This window comes from Rhodnius prolixus, unplaced genomic scaffold (genome assembly GCF_049639745.1).
Source record: "Rhodnius prolixus isolate KJV_2025 unplaced genomic scaffold, Rpr scaffold_3, whole genome shotgun sequence".
Lineage (NCBI taxonomy): Eukaryota > Metazoa > Arthropoda > Insecta > Hemiptera > Reduviidae > Rhodnius > Rhodnius prolixus.
In genome coordinates this window covers 39,362,874-39,381,096 of record NW_027411603.1, presented here as the reverse complement: position 1 = coordinate 39,381,096, position 18,223 = coordinate 39,362,874, and the positions used below count along the sequence as shown (strand labels likewise).

General features: G+C 34.3%; 1 protein-coding gene, 1 long non-coding RNA gene and 1 other non-coding gene across 5 annotated transcripts in view; 2 read left to right on the top strand and 1 right to left on the bottom strand.

The window, feature by feature from the left end:
* The window catches only part of LOC141452626 (uncharacterized), a 59,809-nt gene extending 41,612 nt beyond the window's left edge, over positions 1-18,197 (bottom strand). The window contains exon 1 of the long non-coding RNA XR_012457501.1: positions 18,143-18,197. This is a non-coding gene — a long non-coding RNA (uncharacterized lncRNA). The remainder of the gene's footprint in view (positions 1-18,142) is intronic.
* LOC141452624 (uncharacterized) overlaps positions 1-18,223 on the top strand; it is a 266,411-nt gene that overhangs the window by 48,518 nt on the left and 199,670 nt on the right. The window lies entirely within an intron of this gene.
* On the top strand, positions 14,940-15,026 carry TRNASTOP-UCA (transfer RNA opal suppressor (anticodon UCA)). Its single transcript has one exon. It is a non-coding gene; the product is annotated as a tRNA-Sec (tRNA).

Here is an 18,223-nt window from a genome sequence, read left to right as displayed (position 1 = left end):
AAATAGAGGATTTTGGATGAACTCGACTTATATCACTTTCTATGTAGTTCAAACATTAAAACAACCCTATTTATCAACACGTTGCAAAATTAAGTTTTAAATAAATAAAATCGAAGGGATTATACGTGCTATTTAAGACAACAAGATTAAGCGAAAATTTTGCAAATATTTTAAGTTAGCTGTGGAATTCTAGAATAAGTAGGGGAGAAGGGACATTCTCAAGAATTTACATTTTCTGTTACAGAGTGCACAGAATCGTATTATTGAACCTTTTTATTTTGTTTTCTACAACTTTCAAGTCTTCTGAACAGATCTATATCAATAAACAGTTGGTACTCTACATACGAGTATATACCTATATTTTTTTAATTTAAAAATGTGACAAATGTTAATATCTGCCCCATTGGTAGGATACCTTTGAACACAATACTCGTAAAATAGGAGGAGATGATATTACTTTACTCTGAATCTACCTTCTATCAGTTATTTCTCTCACTACTACATTACTTTCTCTTTTAGTCCACTGAAATCTAGTTCAAAAATCAAGAATGACTCAGTTCGGGGATGTTGTACCCGAAGTGTGATGGGTTTAGGAAGTTTGAACAAAATATTCGGTTTGTTACGCTTCTTAATGTAGGTTCGGACCACTTTCCCCTTCTCTGCGATTAAACAAAAAAAAGTCACAAACTTGCAGGTCGGTAGGGGCACATTTTAACTGGGATATCGAAATGTGCCCCCTCTCCTTCCATAAAAGAAAATATAATATCCAATACTTTTTGCAAGCAAGTAGATTTTTGTAAATACTAAATTAAAAAATACGAACTCCAAATGGTAATATAGACTAACAATACTTACACCTTGTCCACTACAATCTTCACAATACACTTCCTAAAGCTGCAACAAAAATTTTACTTCCACCTTACAAAATATAACATTCCTCAATTCTGGACTTTACAAACAATGAAAACGAAAGGAAACTCTGTCAATTATACAACAGGTCTACCACAACATATGGAAAAAATTATCAATCATAAATGTTTTAAATATTTGGCGGGAAATTAAAACTGTTCAAAGGTGCCCTCTCTCCCCTATATTTTAATAAAGTTAGCTTTATTAGAATGTATTTACTGTTCATTATTTTTGGTGACTGAATCATAGTTTCAGTAGGATGAAAAATTAATGCCAGTTTCAGTCATTATAAACTTTGAATATATAGTTTTCGTGCCCTCAAATTGTTAAACTTAGGATGGAAGATACGCGAGGAATCGATCAAATAAAACAACTCGTCTCTTTGCCAACGTTTCGACAAATATATTGTCCTCTTCAGGGCCTGGATATTACAAATACAAAACAATTTACAGAGTCAGTAACATTTTTTAATTTCCTATCATTTTTAATTTCCTATAAAGAATTTAGCGTATTTTACTGTTTATTTTTGTATTACTGATTTTTACTGTTTTTTCTATGTTACTGATTCTGTAAATTGTTTTGTATTTGTAATATCCAGGCCCTGAAGAGGACAATATATTTGTCTAAACGTTGGCAAAAAGGACGAGTTGTTTTATTTGACCGATTCCTCGCAAATCTTCCATTCTAAATTATAAACTTTATTATGCCGAGCTATCGACCTTAGGGACTAGGTCATCTTTAGGGCTAATTTACAATGTACTGTTTTACATCATTAGAGGGTTGGTGTGTCTTCTGTCTTGTCTGTTCACATAGAAGGCACACCTACCCTCTAATGATGTAAAACAGTACATTGTAAATTACCCCTGAAGATGGCCTAGTTCCTAGGTCGAAAGCTCGGCATAATAAGGTTTATCATGACTGAAACTGGCAGTAATTTTTCTTTCTATTGATTAGAATGTAAATTATAGAAGGAATAAGGATTAAACTGCCCTTCTTCCTTGTGCCTCGATGGTATATTCCCAGATGGTTGTATGATAGAGATAAAGAGATTGAGATAATCAGTGTTTAGTGTTGCTGAGAAACTGGACAAGACCAGAACGTTTGACAAGTGAAAGACGATGTCACGTAAAACACAAAAAAGTGACGGTCATCTTTTTTCAATATGTCACGAATCCAGAAGAAGCTTTCTTATTTGAGGGCGTACTGGACGTGGAGTAGTGGTTCACTAAATAGCACTTTAAAATGCTATGCTGGCCGTTCGCTATGAGTGGAAACCAGTGGGGACCAAATCCGTGACTGGAAACCACAAGTAACTCCTCAAACTAACTCATAACGGCCGCTAGATAGCGCCTATCGCAGACAACCCATAACCTTCTTTTCTTTATCATATAAACTTACCTTGAGACTACGCTCTCATGATCTTTTGTATCTCAGTAATTAACTGAACTACAAACTTGCTATGCACTTATAAACAAAACGAAAAAAATTAACTCATTTAAGTTACAATGAAATTAAATTGTTTGTTTTATACATTCGTTAAATTAAATATTCTGGTTATTGACTCAAAATGTGTCTAGAGCAGTGCTTCCCAATCTATGCTGTGCCACGGCTTACGGTAGAAGTGTGCCGTGGCAAAAAAACAAACAGAACTTTGATCAATTATTCCACCTGGTGCATCATATTAGCGTACCTAGATGACATATTTTTGAAGTGTTAAATGAATTCGAGTATGCAGGGCAACGAATCAAACATATTCTCTGTTACTGACAAACTATGCGCATTTCGTCAGAAACTTCGGAATGTGGTCACATGAAATAGAAGCAACTAATTCAGTAGTTATGTTTATGCTGTGGTTGTTGATCCTGGTGTAGTTGTGTTACATGACCATCGTTATTGAACATTTATCACAGCTGGATGAGAAGTTGTAACAATACTTTCCAAGTCTAACTCTTTTTTGACAAAGATTGGATCAGAAACCCATTTCATATCTAAGTTGATATGTCTGGCCTACAATTATTAATGGAAAAGGAACAGCTTATTGACGTTGCAGCTGACATTACACTGCGATTGAAGTTTCTGGAAATGAATTTAGTAGAGTTCTAGATTATGGTTGAAAAAGAATACACATTGATAGGTAGTAAGGCAGTCGGAATACTGCTGCCTTTCAGCACTACTTACCTGTGTGAGAAGGCATTCTCAGCAATGACACTGATCCAAAGGGTGTTTACAAGCACTTGAAAACGACTTACGAGTATGCTTATCAACTCACGTTAACGCTCAAATTGAAACACTTTCACGGTCCTTGCAAAGCCAGCCGGTCGCATTAACACACTGACTGGTATCTTGACTAGTAACTGTTAACTAAATTAGTAAAATACATGCCATAGCTTTTTTTATTGATTGTTTAGTTTATTTGGTAACTTTAATCTCATTTAGAGGTGCTTTTAATCACTTACTTTTAGTTACAGATTTACAAATTTTACATGAATTACAGGCCCTTCTTGACATCAATAGTGGGCAATAAAATAAAGAATTTCTTTGTCATAAGATTCCATTGCTACTGTATACATGTAGTTAATTGTATTGACAGAGAACGGTATAGTCGGGTGAATGATTGGGTTTGTTATTACTATAACAGCTTGCCACGAAATCTAGTATTTTTGTAAGATTGTAGTAGTATTGTTGTTATTACAGCACTAGTTGAGCGTAATACGAGGTCTGTAAATTAAGTAATGAGACTGATTTTTTAAAAACTTTTTATTCAAAAAGAATGACAACTCTATATTCGTCACTTTCAAAATAACTTCCTTCTGAAGCCACACAGCGCTGGAGACGTTTCTTCCACTCCTCAGAGCAGTGCTCGAACTCCGTTACCGGAATAGCCTTCAGCTGGTCGGTTACAGCCGTTTGAATGTTTTCGACTGTCCCATAGTGAGTTCCCTTGAGGTGATTTTTCAACTTTGGGATGAGGAAAAAGTCACAAGGATCACAAGTCAGGCGAATAAGGAGGCTGAGGAGCCGCAGGAATGTTTTTACTGGCCAAAAATTCGTCATCAAATGCATGCTGATTTGTTTTTTCAATATCCACGGAATTGTCCACAAAGAGTTTCTAACTCAAGGTCATATCAACCACCGAGAGGTTCTTGAAAAACTTCGAAAAAGGGTCATTCGTGTGAGACCAAACACCAAGAACAAGTGGGTGTTGCGTCACGATAATTGCTCCTTGTCACACAGCAATTTCAATTCCTGTGGCTCCTCAGCCTCCTTATTCGCCTGACTTGAGTCATTGTGACTTTTTTCTCTTCCCAAAGTTGAAAAATCACTTTAATGGAACTCATTTTGGGTGCAGTCGAAAACATTCAAACGGCTGTAACCCGACCAGCTGAAGGCTATTCCAGTATCGGAATTCGAGCACGGCTGTGAGGAGTGGAAGAAACGTCTCCAGCGCTGTGTGGCTTCAGAAGGAAGTTATTTTGAAAGTGACAATATAGAATTGTCATTCTTTTTGAATAAATTTTTTTTAAAAAAATCAGTCTCATTACTTAATTTACAGCCCTCGTAAGTGATTTTAAAATGAAATGGGAGCATTTCTGTTCCAGTATGCCGTTTACTGTATGACTTGAAATAGTCCATAAGTGAGTGGGCCTATCGGTTTGAAGGCCAACATGACTGGCCTGAACGACGGCCATTGTAACTGGAGGTTCATGACTGACACATAGACATGAACGACGTTATATTCACAGCTGATCGTGAGACCTCCGATGCTGCAAACGTCGTGAAGATTTGTAAGAAAAGTGAAGATTTCAAGTGAATCTTTTGTTTATTTTAAGCTTGCCCAACTATCTTTTTTAAATTATTCAAGTTCAAACAAAATTTATTTAATTAAACTGCAGTAGAAGAGGTCCTATGAATTGTCCTATCAGATTTTTAATCAACGCATCTGCTACATCTGTGAGTCATTTGTCCAAATTTTGGTTATAATAAATCTTGCGCTTATCACTATCTAAATATTTACTTTCAGATAGCTGAATATGGAGCGCTATTTTGTTCATTCTTTCAGCATAAATATATTTGTGTACATATCTCGGTAAATACATTATATCTGTATTGGAATGAATGACGATACAGTAATTGTAGTTTATGTATGTATAAATAAGTAGATAAGTGAGAGATAGTTGTGCTGTATAGTTTTGTGAATGATTTCTAGCGTGTATTAGTGTGAGCTAGTAGATAGGACGATGGCAGACGGTGTGTCTAGGCAGGCGTGACGTCACGCTCACAACAGCCGCTGAAGGGAAGCCACGTGTAACTTGCATGCCAAGGACATCCAGTCGACCATTAATTTGATTAAGAAAGCCACCATCCACCACTGCATACTTGTACTCTCTTGTTTTGGTATTTTCCATTCTAACTATATGTTATATAAAAATGCATTGTAGTAACATCTTTATTTGTTCTACGTCATGATCTATTAACTTGGGCTATTGGGCAATAGGAGTCTTTGTCCGTGACAAGAATTTCTTACAAGTCCACAATTTGAAAAATATCAGTTTTCTCCTGTAATTTATAAATTAAAATTGAACTGTAATTTAAACTTTAAACTTAAGTTAACTTAAATATTGTTATGTACCTAATTTCGAAATGTGTGAATCTATAGAACCTATTCAGTATCAATCAATCATTTATTTTCGCAAGAAATACATCTGTGGTAAAGAAATATTGAGTAGAAATCAATGATTATAGCAAAATGATCAATCATAAGAATGATAAAATTGATCAAATTCAAATTGAGCATAGAATCCAAAAAATATAATTTTTTTTTCTCATTTACTATTATGTATAACTTAAAAGACATTAGGTTATAACCACTATGAATTTATTATTTTCAAATTTTTAATTATAAATCTATTTTACAACTTCTATTACCTACCTCAAATATCTACAAATTTACTGCAAAGGATTATTCTGCTGAAATACTGACTGAGCTTTTATTGCAAGCTAAACCATTGTTTATTCAACATCTAATAAATAAATAATATATTGTTGAAGGGAGATTAACCTTATTTTAATCCAGAACCTTAGTAAGATCTATGTGCATTGAATTTAGTTTTAAATAAAAGCGGTAGGCCTAAATTCGTCGCCATCAGTTTAATGGAATTTCGGCAACATATACCGAGTTTACAAATAATGCTCCTTTACGAAAACTTTAAAAAGTTAAGTATAAGGGTTGATTAAACATAAAAGGTATACAAATCAGCAAGTATCCAAGACAACTAGAAAAAAGTCATGTGAGTGTGCTCATTAGATTTCGTCTAAAATAGTTCCATTAGAATGTATTGGTGATTTAAGGTAATACTATTTGGTAAATGGAAGAATACCTAACTACATACGTAGCGGTAAGGGAAAGTCGTGTGAGTGTGCTCATTAGATTTCGCCTAAAATAGTTCCATTAGAATGTATTGGTGATTTAAGGTAATACTATTTGGTAAATGGAAGAATACCTAACTACATACGTAGCGGTAAGGGAAAGTCGTGTGAGTGTGCTCATTAGATTTCGCCTAAAATAGTTCCATTAGAATGTATTGGTGATTTAAGGTAATACTATTTGGTAAATGGAAGAATACCTAACTACATACGTAGCGGTAAGGGAAAGTCGTGTGAGTGTGCTCATTAGATTTCGCCTAAAATAGTTCCATTAGAATGTATTGGTGATTTAAGGTAATACTATTTGGTAAATGGAAGAATACCTAACTACATACGTAGCGGTAAGGGAAAGTCGTGTGAGTGTGCTCATTAGATTTCGCCTAAAATAGTTCCATTAGAATGTATTGGTGATTTAAGGTAATACTATTTGGTAAATGGAAGAATACCTAACTACATACGTAGCGGTAAGGGAAAGTCGTGTGAGTGTGCTCATTAGATTTCGCCTATAATAGTTCCATTAGAATGTATTGGTGATTTAAGGTAATACTATTTGGTAAATAGAAGAATACCTAACTACATACGTAGCGGTAAGGGAAAGTCGTGTGAGTGTGCTCATTAGATTTCGCCTAAAATAGTTCCATTAGAATGTATTGGAAATCTTAGGTAACTAGAATTTAGTATAAATTTATGATTTCCAGAAAATAACAATATCGGTTCTAAAATGAGAAAAGAGAAAGTATGAGAAAGTCGTGTGAGTGTGCTCATTAGATTAGTAAATAGAAGAAAACCTAATGACATACGAATTAGTAAAAAAAAGTCGTGTGAGTGTGCTCATTAGATTTCGCCTAAAATAGTTCCATTAGAATGTATTGGTGATTTAAGGTAATACTATTTGGTAAATGGAAGAATACCTAACTACATACGTAGCGGTAAGGGAAAGTCGTGTGAGTGTGCTCATTAGATTTCGCCTAAAATAGTTCCATTAGAATGTATTGGTGATTTAAGGTAATACTATTTGGTAAATGGAAGAATACCTAACTACATACGTAGCGGTAAGGGAAAGTCGTGTGAGTGTGCTCATTAGATTTCGCCTAAAATAGTTCCATTAGAATGTATTGGTGATTTAAGGTAATACTATTTGGTAAATGGAAGAATACCTAACTACATACGTAGCGGTAAGGGAAAGTCGTGTGAGTGTGCTCATTAGATTTCGCCTAAAATAGTTCCATTAGAATGTATTGGTGATTTAAGGTAATACTATTTGGTAAATGGAAGAATACCTAACTACATACGTAGCGGTAAAGGAAAGTCGTGTGAGTGTGCTCATTAGATTTCGCCTAAAATAGTTCCATTAGAATGTATTGGTGATTTAAGGTAATACTATTTGGTAAATGGAAGAATACCTAACTACATACGTAGCGGTAAGGGAAAGTCGTGTGAGTGTGCTCATTAGATTTCGCCTAAAATAGTTCCATTAGAATGTATTGGTGATTTAAGGTAATACTATTTGGTAAATAGAAGAATACCTAACTACATACGTAGCGGTAAGGGAAAGTCGTGTGAGTGTGCTCATTAGATTTCGCCTAAAATAGTTCCATTAGAATGTATTGGTGATTTAAGGTAATACTATTTGGTAAATAGAAGAATACCTAACTACATACGTAGCGGTAAGGGAAAGTCGTGTGAGTGTGCTCATTAGATTTCGCCTAAAATAGTTCCATTAGAATGTATTGGAAATCTTAGGTAACTAGAATTTAGTATAAATTTATGATTTCCAGAAAATAACAATATCGGTTCTAAAATGAGAAAAGAGAAAGTATGAGAAAGTCGTGTGAGTGTGCTCATTAGATTAGTAAATAGAAGAAAACCTAATGACATACGAATTAGTAAAAAAAAGTCGTGTGAGTGTGCATATAAGAAGTTAAAAAATATTAAATTGGAAATAAAAATAAATATTAATTGTGCCGAAAATTACCGACAAAAACCGATCACATTCGGTTTGTTAGAGAGAAGAGAGAGAAAAGTGTAATTAAAAAGCACGGCTAAGGCACGTTGGGTTACAGATCTGGAATTCCTAGAATTTCAAGTTCTCTAACCCAACGTGCCTTGATGCCATAGGTTTGGACTGACTTTACTACTCTGTACTTAGTTTATCCGCTATATCTCAGGAACGGATAATCGTAGAAACTTCAAAATTGATATTTCGTTCAAGTGTCACCACAGGAAGCGACAATAAATTTTTGGTCAAAATAGGCCCACAGGAAGTACCACTTTACTGAATAGATTTTTCACTTTTTTCACTTTATTTCAAAAACCGCTTTTCCGATTTTCTCCAAACTTGGTATAATTATAGCTCTCAAATAGTTCTACAACTTTTATTTGAAACATTTTCCTGGAATCATTCGATTAAGGGCACTTTTGGGGGAGAGGGTGGTGGGTTTGTCAGGTAGAATGCCAGTTCGCTATAATATAGGGACTTACTCTTTTTGGTACGCTACCCTCTACTAAATAAATATTTTGTAGATGAAAATGGCGAGCATAAGTATCAGTTACATCTAATAATTCTGAAATAAATTGTAAAAGTAAGAAGTTTTTGACGATTATAACCTTATACAACTCTCCTTCCGGAAAGTTTTATTAATACAGTTTTTAGGATCGTGCATTTAAATGAAACATCAGAGTTAAACATAACTTCATGCCAAGTCACAGGATGTCAGTGGTTGCTCGGAATTTAATGTAGTCCCTGTCAAAAATTAGCTAGAAAAAAATTAACAATTCACAGCAGCTGCTTCTAGTGTTGTAATAATTGAAGCAACCGAAATTTATAAATTAAGTACACAGAGGCTTTTCCCCTAGTAATATATTGTAACAGCATTCGGTAGAATTTCACCTCATTCTGACATTTGACATCAACTTTTATTCCAGACTGTACGTATCAATTTAAACTTTGTAGTATGAAATGAAATGTTTTAAAAAAAAAAAAAATTTTTAGACGTATTTTAATGTAAAAGACTGCACGGAATGGTGGAGGCTTTCAATATCGTTTGGCGGAAATTAAAGTAGGAAATTAACTTCATACTTTTTATATTAAATTATTTATAGATTAAATGTTTTTAATTTATCTAAATGTCGTAACGTTGAAATAACTTTATTATTAATTATTATTATTATTATTATTCCCATAAATGTTTACTCATATGTGTAAATATAAAGTGTTCATTAATTTGTAGGAAAATTAAGAATCGGCAGTAAAGTGGTCATTAAGGAAGTTTTTAACAATTTATCACCTAAAATAAAACAAAACAATAGAATTGCGTATTCACACTTTGTAAACAATTTATGTAAAGCTAATATCAAGTAACATTATATTTTCTTAACTAATTTCCACTTCAGTATAGAATTCTTATATCTTATATAACAAATTTTTCCAAGGCCTTTAATATCATCTGATATATTCATATTTGTATAATTAATTTTGTTTTTTTTCCTTCCACTTTTAATGTAAAATGCAAATGCCAATTGGATATTTCTATTTCTTCTCATTCACTTTTTTATAAGTGCAAAGGAAATAACTTTTAGATTTAATATTGCTAAAGATTTATTCATTTTATACAATCTAATGTAATATTAAATTTTCGCAAATATTCCTAATTATATTCCAATTTAGTATAATTATTTAGTATAATAACTTGTCTTTTAATTATTTCTTGCATTTTAATTCTTAATAACAATTTTTGTGTGCATTAAAAAAAAAATTAGAGCTTCCCAAATTATCTATTTTTTGACGATTAGATGGTGAAATTTTAAATGACAAATACTTCGTAACCTTTTTTTTTTTTGGTTGTTTTAGCTCTAAGCAATATTTGGACAGGATGAGATCATTTATCAGTACACGAATTGTGTCATGTTCAAAAATAATTGAAATTACATCATTTTACTTTCTATGTACTGGGGAAAAGCGTACCAACTCTGTAAAGGACCTTTTTTCTGCACCCATGTAAAAATGTTCTCATTACTCAATTAAAATCAGCTGTGTAAGGCCTAACTTTACCTCACTAGTGGGGAAAAATTCCCATTAGTGTCACTTTCCTCACTAGTGAGTGGAAAAACTTTATTGTGCTTCCTTGATATAAGAAGTTTTGTTATTAAATATTTTCTGTAAAACTTTAATAAGCTTATTTAAATTTATTTTATCTAAATAATTAAAAAACGAATATTAAAAAAATAAAATAAATATTGAAAGGAATATAGAAATAAAAATAATATTTTAATAAATAGATATTTTGAATTATAGCAGTTAAAAAGGTTATAGTGTTACCTTATGGAAATTTAAAATGGATTCTAGTGATTGCTGTTTAGTTTTTTTTTTTTTAGTTAATAACCCTAATGGTATCAGAAAAAATATAATATTTAACTCGAGTGTAAAGTATTTTCCACACTTGTTAAATAAATAACTATTTTTTAATTGAATAAAGTTATTCTCGCGTTACAGTTCTAAATATGTGCAATCTAAAATACTAGAACAAAGTCTGCAGACTTATCTTGAATTAATCAGAATATAACTGGCAAAAATTTATTAATAGAAATGATTAATTTAAAAAAATCCAGTATATTTGACCTAAATAATTGAATAGAGAGAGAAGTGATCGGCCAATGAGTGTAAAGTATGAGACAGTAACAGGGCGCTCCCTTTTTATTTAAATTTATATCTTCCATATATGAACAAGTTTGCTTCCTGACAAAGCAATGTAGGCGTCCTAGATCTTGTAAAATCTCTATTAAACAGTTGTGATTATAGTTAGTTTCAAATATTTTTCACTTTAGACTTCCGTGGGCGTTGGAGTAGTGGTTATAAAAGCTGGTTTTGTAAGTGGGAAGATCCTGGTCTTTACTTACATAATACCATTAAGGGTAATGAATGTTACTAACGAATAGTTGTCTCTCGTGAATCGCAAAAGACTTGTGGGTTACGTTGATTGCCGCTGCAGGAAGGCGCGCTAGACAATGAATAGGTGAGAAAAGGAAGTGACGTAGGGGATACCTCCGGCCTGGGATCTTTTAGCGGCATTTCTTCAAAAAAGATTACAAGAACACTCGATCAGTACGAGGGGCACTATTTATATTTTGAGCCTAATAATAAAAAAAAAACAGTAATTTGTCATTGAAGATGACTTTATTGTTTTTCAAAATATTCTCCTTTATGATCTATACACTTCTGCATGCGTTCGAAACACTTGTCAAAGCATTTTTTCCATTCCGCTTGAGACAACTCCAAAACATGGTTTTCTGAATGCATCAACGGCTTCTTCTGCCGACGAAAATCGTTGTCCACGTAATTTATTCTTGACGTTCGGAAACAAAAAGAAATCATTTGGTGCCAAATCAGGACTGTACGGCGGATGACCTATTAATTCGACTTTTTTGAGTGCTCAAATTGTCGGTGTTGATGTGTGACAGCTGGCATTGTCTTGATGAAGAATGATCCGACGGCGCTTGTTTGTTTTCCTTATTTCATCGAAGACTTCCGGCAAACAAATGGTTGTGCACCATTCAGAATTGACCGTTCTACGTTCCTCTAAAGGCCACTGTTGAAAAAACAGGCGACCATTTGTTTCGAAGTACTTTTGTTGTATTTGGTTCATCTTGAAACACCCATACAGTCGACTGCTGTTTAGTTTCCGGCTCATACGCATATATCCATGATTCGTCACCTGTTACAATCTTATACACGTCTTTTGAAGCACACTGCCATTGAATTTCTTAAGCATTTGTTTGCACCAATCGACACGAGCATCTTTTTGAGATTTTGTCAGATTATGTGGGATCCAACGTTGAACAAACCTTTTTCACGGCTAAATGATCATGCAATATTTTATATATGCTTGTTGAACTAATGCCTAAGGTTGCCTCAATCTCACAGTATGTCACATGACGATCTTGCATTATTAGTTTTTGCACAGCATCAATGTTTTCTGATACAACAACTGATTTTGGACGACCTTCACCGACTTTCGTCGGTGAGCGAACTTTCGACCACGATTGAATTCTTTATACCAGCGTTTCACAGTGGCAAATGATGGGGCTTTATCGCCAAAAGTGGAAGTAAGTTTGATCGATGCACTCCTGTCTTGATAATCCACGTCGAAAGTCGTAATAAATCATTGCACGAAAATTTTCACGAGTTAATTCCACTTTTTTCGCTGAGACACAATTTTCAAGTGACTGTAAACAACACAAATCGCGCTCAAATAACAAAACGTTCTGAAGAAGGTTATGGTCAAAAATGTCAAACTTTCAAGTGGAAACGTCAGATAGCACCTGACAACACTCAGTGTTGCCAAGGCTCAAAATATAAGTAGTGCCCCTTGTATTAATAGAATTTTCATGCTAAGCCACTTTTCGCTGCATAACATTTTAAAGTAGGAATCGATTACAAAACAGGTAAACCAAATTCAAAAGAAAACAAACAAAATATTTAACTTGATTTTAAGACAAAACTAATGTTAAATACAGTTCAGAACCTAACAGAAACTTAAAACATGTTTATTAAACATCATGCAATTGAATTATGCAATCTCTGTTCTCGAACTGCACGGCTAGATCCAAAAGATCACGATGAACATGTTTTCCGCTTCCTATAATGTGTCACGTCAGTTGATTCTTGACTGGAAATGGTTAAACAAAAAAAAAAAAAAAACAAGTTGAGTTAAGACAAGTGAATGCAGACTATCTCCTTATTAAAGGGTACTGCTATAAGCACGCAGGAATTGACATTTTGATGTGCATACTGCATCGCACTTAAGTTTTAAGTTATAGTCAAATCAGTAACATAAGTATACTAGATTTTAGCGTAAAAATGGCAGATTTATTGGCCCGGGAAGGCTCTGCGGGACACTTCGTTGGCCCGGAGCCCTGTTTTGGGGTTTCGAAGTGGGTTAAGACTGCGGCCATTAATTTATGGGTGCAGAGTAGGTCTCAGGAGTGGTGGCTCGCCACCACTGGACAGAGACAGGCGAAGGAGTTTATCAGAGGCTATTCGCCGAGGCTGACTGCAGAACTAATCCGTCCAGCCCGTGGGGCTATAAGGATAATTGTAGGCTTATTAACTGGCCACTGCAGGCTCAGAAAACACATGCATCGCATGGGCCTGGCAGATGATAGCCTTTATAGGTTCTGCCAGGAAGAAGAGGAAACTGCACTGCACGTGTTGTGCCAGTGTGAGGGGCTTGTCTGGCTTAGGTTGTTACTTCTTGGGGAGGAAAAACCAAGGCCTGTGAGCTTTACCCAGAAGTCACTCTCCAGAATTAAGAGTCTGATTAAACGGACGGGTCTGGAGGGTGAGCTCTAAAGTCGGAGAGCCATAATACATCCAAAGGGGTCGCAGTGGCGTAGGCCTTGAGGCTGCCCTAATTTAATCTATTCTATTTCTAGTCTCATCTTCAACGAAATAAACAGCTCGCGTAACAATTCCTTTAAATTTGTTATCGCGAACATACACTCTGTGGATCGAAACAAATTAAATTTGTATCTAATTCAGATATTTTTTACTATCTAAGGCAGGGGTCCCCAAACTTTTTACACAGGGGAGCCAGTCCACTGTTCCTCAGACCGTTGGAGGGCCGGACTATAAGAAAAAACTATGAACAAATCCCTTTGCACAATGCACATATATTATTTTTAAATAAGAAGACAAAACGGGAACAAATATAATATTTAAAATAAAGTAAAAAGTAAAAAGTCAACCAACTGCCCAGTATTTTTCAATGGAAACTATGGGCCTGAGATAACCAATTTCCGGTTTAGTTGTAATCCTTTGCCTTTCTTCCTACTTCTGTTGTTATTTCACACTGCTTCCGGAGCCGTGACGTGTGCGTCTTGCGTCACCGGAAGTAATACTGTACGTCATCACCCGCCACATACAGTGCTCCTCTCACTGACCACCAATTAAAGAGGTGCTCCTTCCGAAGTGCGTCAGGGGGCCGGATAAATGGCCGCAGGATGTAGTTTGGGGGACCCCTGATCTACGGAAACCCATTAACCCCAGTATTCGAGATTATGTTTATTCCGTCGTAGATAAAAGTAAGCTAGCCACTTCTTCATTAAATTAAATTGATCTATTCAGTTCAATTAATGATTTGCTCAATTTCTCCAACAGCTAGAAAATTAATCTAATTCATTTATGTTAAAAAAATATTTCATGTATTTAAATAACTAAGAATGAATTCGACTATGAATTCTAGACCTAGACAGTGTTTAAGTCAAATCATATGTAATCATATGTTCAGTATAAAATTAATTTTTTATAGATTGATAGCTATCCTGTTAAAGTATTATATGTCTACTAGATAGCAGCACTTGTCGGTGTTGTAATATTAGAATTGTATGCAATTTACTTTTTTGTCATGACCTAAGACCCAAGGACGTCTTTAATAACTTTAACGAAATATGATTGTGGTATTTCTAGAAAACTACATAGTTATGTTCACAAATGGAATTTTATCTTAAATTTATAACAATATAATTTAAAAATCCACTGTGCTGTTCTCGCACAGTTAAATTGTACTGGTAATTTACTATATATAAAGAAAATGCAACAGTTTGTCTGTGCCCAGTTGAACCTCGGTGGTCCGGGGTGAAGGCTTCAAACCTTTAGCCGGCTAGCGTCGGAGTGGTTCGATTCCACCTGCTGGGCGATGTTTTTAAGTTAATTTTTGATAATTTTTTAAAACCTCTTTAAATGTATTTAGTTCTCTGCTTATAAATTTAAATTAAAATCGCCTAAAAGAACATTTAAAAATGAAATGAGACTTAAATCTCAGGACTGACAGAATTATGGGATCCAAAATATACCATAAATACAGAGGAAAAGAAAGTTAATTTTGCCACAGATATTACTATATTATACCATATTATACAGGGTGTCTACACAGGGGTGGTCGAAACTTCGGGAGGAGATTCTACAGCTCAAATGCAACAAAAAATATTCTCTTTACTTTGGCCCGATTCTCAATAGTGTCCAAGATATTTGCATTTTTAACTTTTCCGACCATACTCGCGTTTTTTCCCATAAAAACGGCCGTAACTTTTCTATCCTTTATCCTATAACAAATCTGCTTATTCCAAACGAAAGAGCATTAAATTTCCTATAAATTTGCTTGGCACAGAGCCACAGAACGATTCTTATAACAATTACATTTTTACTTTAATGTCTAAAAATTTCTTTCTCGATGATTTTTGTTAAAATTTTCAGCTGCATTTTCTCAATGGTTAATGAATCAAGGAATCACATAATTTCAGAAAAAGTTGCACATTTATTGAGCTTCAAGACCATATGGATGTTTCTGGTTTTTAATAAAACCCTACCCCGAACAGAGGGGGTGTAAATGCAGAAAACTGGGATTTTGCGAACTGACTTTTCATTACTAATTTACTCAAATGTCAATTTTTACCATTTTAGTAACCATTTTAGTTTAGAACAATTATTATTTTATAAAACGGAAGTAAAAAGTAAGGTAGCAATAAAACACAGAAGTGAAAAAGTACAATAGGCAGGTGCCTAGTTAAAATTGCTACAAAAATCGTTCGAACTATTCAAACAAGGAAGTGGGAAAGAATTGTGGCAAATTTTTAGTTTCTTGACTACAATTGTTTGTGCAACTTATTTTAACGACATAATGGAGGCTTTTTTTCATAAAAGTTAATTAATAATAATTCAAAACTAATCGATTTTTGGAGAAGGAACAAAAAGAAAATAACCATTTTCTTTTTGAATTATTATTAACTAACTTTGATGAAAAAAACCTCCATTATGTCATTAAAATAAGTTGCATAAACAATTATAGTCAACTACTGCGTTTTATTGCTACTTTATTTTTTACTTCCGTTTTATTAAATAATAATTGTTAAAAACTAAAATGGTTACTTTTCTTTTTGTTCCTTCTCCAAAAATTGACATTTGAGTAAATTAGTAGTGAAAAGTAGGTTACGCAAATCCCAGTTTTCTGCATTTACACCTCTCTGTTCGGGGTAGGGTTTTATTAAAAACCAAAAAAATCCATATGATCTTGAAGCTCAATAAATGTGCAACTTTTTCTGAAATTATGTGACTCCTTGATTCATTAATCATTGAAAGAATGCAGCTGAAAAATTTAACAAAAATCATCGAGAACGAATTTTTTAGACATTAAAGTAAAAATTTCATTGTTATAAGAATCTTTGGGTTAAGCAGATTTATAGGAAATTTAATGCTCTTTCGTTTGGAATAAGCAGATTTGTTGTAGGATAAAGGATAGAAAAGTTACGGCCGTTTTTTATGGGAAAAAACGCGAGTATGGTCGGAAAAGTTAAAAATGCAAATATCTTGGGCACTATTGAGAATCGGGCCAAAGGGAAGAGAATATTTTTTGTTCCATTTGAGCTGCTGAATCTCCTCCCGAAGTTTCGACCACTCCTCCGTATACACCCTGTATTTTACCATATTACTATATTTACCATACTATATTCTGACTCTAGCAGGAAAGTGAACTCAATTATAGTTTATCAAAATTGATTTTTCTGTGAAATATTGAAAGAAGGAAACAGGATGTTTCATTTCAAAAGTTGAGAGTTGATTAATAGAATTGAAAGCAAAAACTATTTATTTATTTTTAACTTTCTCTAATTCTTAGTAAAATTAAGTAATGCAACCGTTTAATTTTGATCATATACGAGGTGTGGCTATTAAATAACGAGACTGATGCTGCTATAGAAAAACTATGCAAATCTTAACGACCGACAGCTGTGGAGCGTAAAGCCTTCTCTTTCGATAGCAGCGTCTCACGTGTTTGTAGAGAAATCTGTCTGACGGGGACCGCCGTTTGGGTAAGAGTTTCGTTTTGCCGAAAACATGATACTACACATCTAGTAGAACAACGAATAGTCGTGAAATTTCACATGAAACTGGGTAAAACCGCTACTGAAACTTATATTTTATTAAAAGAAGTTTATGGCGATGAACGTTAATCATGTGCGCGAGTTTTTGAGTGGTTCAAAAGGTTTCCAAGATGGCTGAGAAGACGTCGGAGATGATGACCGCCCGGGTCGCCCTACCACGTCCAATACGGATGAAAATATCGATTATATAATTAATCAACATTACTACTGTGAGGTGCTTGCTCAACTCAGTGAAAGAGTAAGGAAAAAAACGGCCCGATTTGTGAAAGAACAAGTCACGGGGTTCTCCATCAAGACAACGCGCCGGCTCACACTGCATTACCCTGTCAAGACGTTTCTAGCCAAGCATAACATCCCATGGTTTTAGGCTATCTGCCTTATTCGCCTGACCTGGGGCCCCATGTGACTTTTATCTGTTTTCCCTAAAGTCAAATCTGCATTAAAAGGAACACGGATTTCAGTCCGTTGAAGCTGTGAAAGAAAAAGCGGTACGCGTCATGCAGGAGCTCAGACAGAAAAAGACTTCCAGCACTGTTTCGAACAATAGTAAATTCTCATGGAGCGTTGTAGGGATAGGGGAGGGGTGTATATTGAAGGTGATAATAACTAAATATTGTATAAATTTAAAATAAAATGTTTTACAGCAATAGTCTCGTTATTTAATAGCCACACCTCATATACAGGGTGACCAGAGATATGCTCCACCCACTTTTTTTTTTAAACGGCGGGAAATTTAGAAAAAATAAAAAACACGTATTTAATCATTTTTAGTCTAGTTTATTTTCAGTGATTGATCCATTTTTTTAAACCCCTTAATGCAAATTGATTTTAATAAAGCTTTCTTAGGTCGAAAATCATGTTATTTTAGAATACTTACTCAGGAATATTAAGTAAAATGTCCAAGTTGAAATCAAGGCGAAGTCGTGTTATTTAGTAATCACACTAATTGAAAAAGAAC